This window comes from Chionomys nivalis, chromosome 3, assembly GCF_950005125.1.
Source record: "Chionomys nivalis chromosome 3, mChiNiv1.1, whole genome shotgun sequence".
Lineage (NCBI taxonomy): Eukaryota > Metazoa > Chordata > Mammalia > Rodentia > Cricetidae > Chionomys > Chionomys nivalis.
The window spans coordinates 45,048,088-45,056,430 of record NC_080088.1 but is presented as its reverse complement, the minus strand read 5'-3'; the positions used below and the strand labels follow the sequence as shown (position 1 = coordinate 45,056,430).

Here is an 8,343-nt window from a genome sequence, read left to right as displayed (position 1 = left end):
TCTTGTCTTAGCTGTCATAATCATATCAAATACTGATTACTACACACTTCCTACTCCTCCCTGCCCCTCATAAATCCAGGTTGTTACAAATTATCTTCCTAAAGTTGAGACCATGATCTGACTGAATTCTTAGTGACTCATTTGAATGCTGTATCATTATCTCATTTTGTTCATTGCTCATTTAATCAGGTGCTTCTGTGGGTTGGCAGGCTCCAGAATGTAAAAAGTGAATTGTTAGTCAGAGCAGAAAACACAATAACCACGCCAATACTTCCTCCCTCTCAGGCTTTACAGACATTCTTGCTTTTTGATTATTGGTTTTTGCTTGCTCTAATCTCAGTCATCTCTTCCTACTTTCTCAAAAGAAGATCAAGATTTTCTTTTTTAATTAAAAAAGAAAGACAAGAAACCGTAACTGGCTTTCTTTCTACTTGCGCCCGCCTCTTTCGCTGATTACCAATCGTTGGGAGTGGTGCAGCCTGGCGAAAAAAGACTGTAGACTCGACTGCAGCCTTTTCCTCCAACTGAAACACCCCCTCTGGGAAGGGAGAGGACAGGCTCAGGAGACTCAGGATGTAAACAAGTGTCCAGAGTCTGGAAACCTTGCAGCGAGATGCATTAGACCTTTTACCAATGCCACCCAGTTTAGAGACGCTTACATAGTTGCTGAGTGGAGACTCTTCCCAAATGACCAGTCTGCCTGTGGGGGACTTCCCAGCATGTGAAGCAGCCTGCAAGTCCTGCAGCGAGCTTCAGGGATGTTGCTCTGGTGAGCTCTTACCCAGGCAGGGGTGAACTTTTTGTTGATGCAGCTGACTTTGAGTCATCCATGTTTCTAGAGGTATTTTTCTACCCATAAGTAACCCCCAAAGAAACACATTGGTTCACACAATATACTCCATATTCATTTGTAAACATACTTCTGCCAACCAATCATTAAATGTTTCTTAAGCACCTATTGGCTGCTGAGGACCACTGCAAAACAGGCAGATGCTCCTAAAGCTCTGTTCATTCTTTAGGGAATCACCAGACATAAACTGATTGACAAGCATAAATGATACCAGAAGTGAACTTTATTATTCAGGTTCTCCCAGCAAATAGAGACAAAGGCATAAATAGATGTTTTAAGATAAATCTTAAAATATTTTTAAGATTTAGAACTTCCAGAATATATTATGAACAATCTAGAGACCCAGGAGAGCCAATGTTGTCATTTAGGCCTAAAAACTGGGGGTCTCAGTATGAGTCCCAGGGGAAGAATGGATAATTCAGCTCAGGGGAAAGAGCCTTGTCTTCCATCTTTGTTTCAATTTCCCAGGCCCTTGCGTATACCAGGATGTCTGTCAACATGCTGAAGATGACTTTCTTTATTCAGAATCTAATCTAATCCAAATGCTCAACTCTTCTAGAAACACCTTCACTGTCACATCCAAGAAGAAAGCTTTAGTTTTTGTCTGGACATCTCTTGCTCAATCAGAGTCCAGGAGAGACAATATGTTGTCTGGTCCTATATCAACTTGACACACCCACCGTCATCTGAGAGGAGGGAACTTCAATTAAGGAAACACCCTCCTCCCTTTATGTTGTTTCTTTTTAAGATAGGCTTTCTTTGTGTTGCCCTGGCTGTCCTGGCCTCAAACTCAGGGATCCGCCTGCCTCTGCCTCTAGCGTGCTAGGACTAGAGGTGTGCACCACCATCACCCAGCCTAACATTTTCTTAACTAATGATTAATCTGGAAGAGCCCACTCTGTTCTGGGTGATGCCACCCCAAGGCTGGTGGTCCTGGGTTCTATAAAAAAAGCAGACTGCACAGGCTATGAGGTACAAGCAAGTAAGCAGCACCCCTCTCTGACCTCTGCATCAGCTCCTGCTCCCAGGTTCCTTCCCCCAGATTCCAGCCCTGTTTGATTTTCTCTCTTTCCTTCCTTTGATGATGAAGTGATGTGGAAGTATAAGTCAAAAAATTCCTTTGCTCTCCAACCTTCTTTTTGCCATAGTGTTTCATCACAGCAAGAGGAACCCTAACTAAGATAGATAAGGATGATATGACCAAAATATTCACAGAAAACGTTACTAAATGAGGGCACTATACTTAACACAGTCTCTTTCTAAATGAAAGGGAAATAAAGTCGCCCTCAGACAACAAAATTTTGAGGGAGTTCAAGGTATACCCCCACTGCAAGATTGTAAAAGGAGTTATTCAAGCTGAAACAAATGGACATTAAGTTTTAAAACATAAATATTTAAAATTCCCTGGTAAAGGTAAACGCATTTAACTGTCTCTTGATGTTTATGGGGAAAAATCTAAAAATATTTGTAAGTCCATCATATAAAAATGACATATACTTTGTATCTAACCTATGCACATTTTTAGATATAATTTAAATCATCTCTAGATTTCATATACTGTCTAACATAATGTGAATGTTATACAAATAGTTGTATACTGTTATTTAGATAATAATGACCAAAAAGTTTTCCTTGATGTTAACATAGTTTTTTGAAATATGCTCTATCTCTTATTGGTAGAATCTATAAATATCAAATGCAGATATGAAGAACTAGATAGTCTCAGAGACGAAATTTTCTAAGACCTAAATCAATGATAATATGTAGATCATTTTAAACTATATCATAAAAGCAAAACACCCCAGAAGCAATTAAAATGCATAAACCTAAAAAATTAGTTAACAGATGTGCAAGGCTACCAGCATTAATTGGAACATCAATAACCTAAAATGTAAGAAAGAAGAAATAAAATTATAGATAATATTTTAGGCCACAAACACGTTTTAAATTATATATGTAATTGAAGCTAAGTTTCTATTGGCTTGTGATATAATGCTATCTCTGCAAGATAGTTTATGTAAGGTTCATGGTAACTCTTAAGAAAGCAAAAGAACTATAGTGAAAATATAAGTGATTAACAAAAAGGAATATAAGTCTCTCATATCAAAAAGTCATCAGTCACTGCCTACGGCAGAGCAGAATAGAATAAGCTGCGAATTCCAAGCAGAGACAGAGAAAAAAAGAAGGCAGAGTCAGAGAGCCATTATGGAGCTGCTAAAGGAGAAAGAAGGCACTCTGGAACCTTACTAGTAAGCCACGAGCCTCATGGTAAAATACAAAATAATAGTAAGGGGTTAATTTAAGGTGTAAGAGTTAGCTAGAAGTATACATAAGCCATTGGCCAAGCAGTGTTGTAATTGATATAGTTTCTGTGTGATTATTTTGGGTCTGGGTGACCAGGAACAAATGAGCAGTTTCCATCTACAAAATGGCACCATATGAGGCAACTATGTCCATATAGAACCTGAGAGAGCTTAAAGAGAAATTCTAGACACCCCCCCCCCACACACACACACATACACTCACAAAACAGTTTAATGCAACTTCTTGGTAGCCGCATTTTTTTTTCCAGATGCACCCTGTTTCCTGGCAGCATGCAGGGGTACTGTGGCTCCTTTAAGAGAGGTCTTCCTTCCTCAACATTGGCAGTTAAGGCTGTGAAGCTTCTTTAGGAGAGGGCTTCCTAGTTCATTCTAGTTGCATGAGCAGCTCTGGCTCTTTCAGGAGGACAAGCACTTAAATGGGGTCTGTGAGCAGCAAGTTACAAATTGCTTAATGATGATATAGACCATTGTGACCCTGGAGCTGGGGTGGTATGCATGGTTCTCAGAGATAGTGAATATGTCTCTGACATGTTGGACTGGGCAGAAAAAATAGGCAGGGCTGTGGAGTTAATCCTAGCCTGCCTACTTAGTATTTTTTTTTTTTAAAAGCCTGCTTTCTTAGTATTTTTTTTAAAGCACTCCTGGTCAGAAAAGATTACAGATAGGCCCAAAATAGAAACAAATTCAGCTGAAAAAGACCTCTAAATGGGTTACAGTGTTGGATAAATGTATATAGGCTTAGAGAGAGAGAGAGGAAAAAGAGTATAGACAGTTATGATATAAAAGAGTACAGTCATAGATTAAGGAAGTAAAGACAATAAAATAAATATTAAATGTGTGGAAAAAGTAATAGAGTAAGAAAAATAAGTCACATAAAGATGGAATATACACAGAGAGTCTGGATTATGTATATTATTGTGTTTTCTTTGAATTGTTTGACTGTGAATGAGCTAAGTACAGAGAGATGTTTGATTTTTTTTTTTGTTGTTAGAAGAAGAAATAAACTCCAATGAAATACAGGAATAAACTCCATAAATAGAGACAAAATTTAGTGCCTCCTCTTGACAGGGGACAGACCATCCATATGAAAACTCAAGAGTTAAATAATGAACTTGAACCATATTATAAGCCAAATGGCCCCTACAGATATAATGTATAACATTCCATCCAACTGCAACAGAAAATAAAATCTTGTCAAGCACATACAGAGCATTCTTCAGGGCAGAAAAATATGTTCATTCACAAAGCAAAGCAATCTTTAAATTCAATAAGATTGAAATTATATCAAGTATCATTTTCTGATCTCAAAGAGATAAAACTAAAAGGTAGTGATGGGAAGTAAATTGTAAGTTTTACAATGTTGAAATTAAGCAGAATATACTCCCAGACTAGCAATGAGTCAAATTAAAACTCAAAGGGGAAGTGAAAATATAATTAGACAAATGAAAATAGAAAGGTAACATGACAACACAGGACTCAGCACACAGTATCCTAGAAGGGATAATTGTATAGATTAATAGACAAAAATGACTTCAAATAAACTCCCTACTTATAAAACCCAGAAACTAGGAAAAAGCAAACAAATTACAGCTGGAGGTATCAGAATAGAGAAAATCATGATGATTAGAGAGAACAAAACAGATTTGGCATTATGAAAGGAAGAAAACTGAAAAACTTAGATTGTTTAAAATAAAATTGTAAAAACTAAATAGAAGATATTGCAATTGATAACAGAAATATAAAAAGATACTACTGTTAAAAACACACCCCAAGAGATATCATCTATAAGGAATGGATACATTCCTAGAAGTGGACAACTTACCAAGAAGAAACCTTAAACAGAAAATCTGAATATAGACCCAAACATTAGTAAGTAGCTAGATGGAATAAGCAATACTTAATAATAATGAAATCTCTGTAAAGAAAGTCTAATGTCTAAAGTACGATTGATAAAAACTCATGGACAGATATTGGGGTTCAACCTGAAGGTCAGAAAAGCAAAACAGTCAGCCTCTGGCTCTCACTTTGACCTCAGTCCAAAATGGAGATCCTGCCTCCAGGAATCCTCAGAATGAGACTGAGACTGAGAGCTGTCTCCTCATGTCTTATATTCCTCTCTAGTTCTGGGAGTAAGGGTGTGCACCACTCCTGCCTGGTTTCTATGTCAAATTAGAGTGAATACTGGGATTAAAGGTGTGTGTCACCACTGACTGCCTGGTCTGTAAGGCTGGCCAGAGTGACTGTTTTACTTTTCTGATCCTCAGGTAACCTTTATTTATTACAATACAAATGAAATGCCACTATAAGGATCACAATACTTCACTGGTGAGTTCTCCAAACATCTAAAGAACTAATTTTTATCTATCTCAAACCTGTAGAAGGAGCTGTGGGCTGCATTCCTGCTGCCCAGTTCCCGGCCGCCTGGCTAGGGCCTGTTCTCACTGATTCTAGTGCATATGGTTTTGATACTCCTAGCCAGAGCAATTAGGAAAAGAACAACTAAGAGAAAGAATCAAATAGGAAAAATGGGATGGGGACTTAGCGTGGTGGAGGAAGATTTGCCTAGCAAATGCCTGGCCCTAGCTTGATCCCCAACACTGAAAACAAAATAAAACAAATGAACACAAATTGCTAAAGTTGTATCTCTTTCAAATGATGGGGTATAAGATATAAATAATTTTGAAACTCTACCCTAAACACTGTAAGAATTAATAAATTCAGTAAACTTGTAGAGTAAAATAATCACCATATTCAATCAGGCACTTGTCTATGTACTCACACTAATTTCCTTACAATGGAATAAAGAAAATAACCCCATTTATAGTAGTATGAACAAAAATAAAATGGTTTGTAATAAACTGAATCAAATTCATTTTGCATCAAATTTATTTACTGAAAAGTTAATATTGATGAAAGAAAGTGAATAAGACACAAATCAATGGGAAAGTGTTTCATTTGTTCAGGAATTAGACAAGCTAACATTGTTAAAATCTCCAGTGTACCCAAAGTAAACCGTAAATTTCATGTAATTTCTAAGAAAATTCTAGTGGCATTTTCCACAGTATAGAAACAAATCCCAATATTCATAAAAATCCCAAGTAGTCATAGAAATCTTGAGAAATATAGCACAAGTAGAGGCTTTTTAATTTAAAACCATATGACAAAGCTATAATTACTAAAACATCATGGTATGAGCACAGTTGACCAAGGGAACAGAATTGAGATCACACCAATAAACCTACCATTTTATGATTAACTAATATATGACACAAGATTTAAGAACACACTTCAGCATGTGGTGCTTGGAAAATTGAATATCCACATGAAAAAGAATGAAATTGGATCCTCTGTTATACATTCATAACAATTAAAACCAGTTCAAAGGCTTAAAGCATAAGTACTGACATCATAAAACTCTTCAAAGAAAGACAGGAGGAAGCTTCTGTACTTTGATTTCAGCAATTGTGGTTTTATATTTGGATTTTGTCTACTCCAACAGAAGCTAAGGAAGCAATAGCAAAAATAAGTCAGTAGGGCCCTTGCTCTGGTAGGATTACTATTGTTATGATGAAATACCATGACCAAAAGCAACTTGGGCACAAAACAGTTTATTCGACTTACACTTCTACATCATAATCCATCATTGAAAGAAGTCAGGACAGGAGGAGAATCAAGGCAGGAACTGATGCAGAGGCCATGGAGGAATGCTACTTACTGGCTTGCTCCTCATGACTTGCTCAGCCTACTTTTTTATAGAAGCCAAGACCATGGATGGCACCACCCACCAACATAGGCTGGGTTCTCCTCCATCAATAATTTTTTTTTCAAGGTCTGATCATTTATTTGTTACCCTTATAGACTTATTTTTGACTGGACTCAGACTTAGAAGTAGAAGCTCTCAGCGAGGACAGCCTTCGCCTCTTGGCAATCTGTTCCTGGCGCTTTTCTTTGGCTTCCTTCATTCTCTTGGCCAAAAGTTTAGCATATTCTGCAGCCTTCTCTTTGTTTTTCTTTGTTAGTTGCTTCTTCAGAGCAATATGCCGGTGTTTGTGTTGCAGGACACGTGGAGTCACAAGACGCTGAATCTTGGGTGCCTTGGTCCTGGGCTTCTTACCTTCTTTGTTTAAAGGCTTTCTGACAATGTACTGGTGGACATCATGTTCTTTAGAAAGATTAAAAGCTTTCAGATTCTGCTAGCTCTTTTAGGTCCCAACCGACGAGGCGCAGTAGTATCTGTCAGTCCAGGAATATCCTTCTCTCCTTTTCCTACAATAACCAAGTTGAGAACACTCAGATTGGCATCCACAATGCATCCTCGGACAGATTTGTGCTTCCTCTCTCCAGTTCTCCTTGGTCTATAACAAGAATGCCCCTTATTCAACAGCAGGCGCACTCTGCCATGGGTCAGGACACCTTGTTTCATGGGAAAACCTTGTTTGTCATTGCCGCCACTGATTCGGACCTCCTAACCCTTCCACTCTTCACCCAGGGCATTGGCAGCCACTTCCGTGGCCATGCGCTTCTCTTAGAAGGTCCGAAGCTTGCGTTCATCGTCCACTTCGATGAGTTTCTGGCAGCCGGTGGCAGGGAAGGAGATATTCAGCTTCATCTTTGCACAGCCTACTGCCTAGGAGGTGCCACGAAAAAGAGTCCTCCATCAATCATTAATTAAGAAAACTCCCAACAGGCTTGCCTCCAGTCAGATCTTATGGAAGCATTTTCTTAATTGAAGGTCCCTTCTCTTAGATGACTTTAGCTTGTGTCAAGGTGACATAAAACTATCCAATACAGTATTGAAAACTAAAAGTTTTTTGCACAAAACAAAACAACAAAAACAGATGCAGTGGGTGAAAATAATTGCAAACCGTATATCAGATAAGGGACTAGTAGTGTGGGAGAATTGTCTGTATTCTGTCAATCATATTTTAAATAAACACTGATTGGCCAGGCAGGAAGTATATGCAGGTCAACCAGACAGGAAGTACAGGTGGGGCAGGGAGAACAGGAGGATTCTGGGAAGAAGGAAGTTCTTCCCCCATTCCTGCCCAGACCACCAAGAAGCAGGATGTAATCTACCAGGCTGAGAAAGTACAGAGCCATGTGGCTAACATGGATAAGAACAATGGGTTAATATAAGCTACAAGAGCTAATAAGTAGCCTGAGCTAATA

The 8,343-nt window shown here is 38.3% G+C and overlaps 1 pseudogene; it reads right to left on the bottom strand.

Annotated features, from left to right (window-relative positions):
• Nucleotides 1-7,034: 7,034 nt before the first annotated feature.
• Nucleotides 7,035-7,783, bottom strand: LOC130871689 (40S ribosomal protein S6-like; annotated as a pseudogene).
• Between the last annotated feature and the right edge of the window lie 560 nt (nt 7,784-8,343).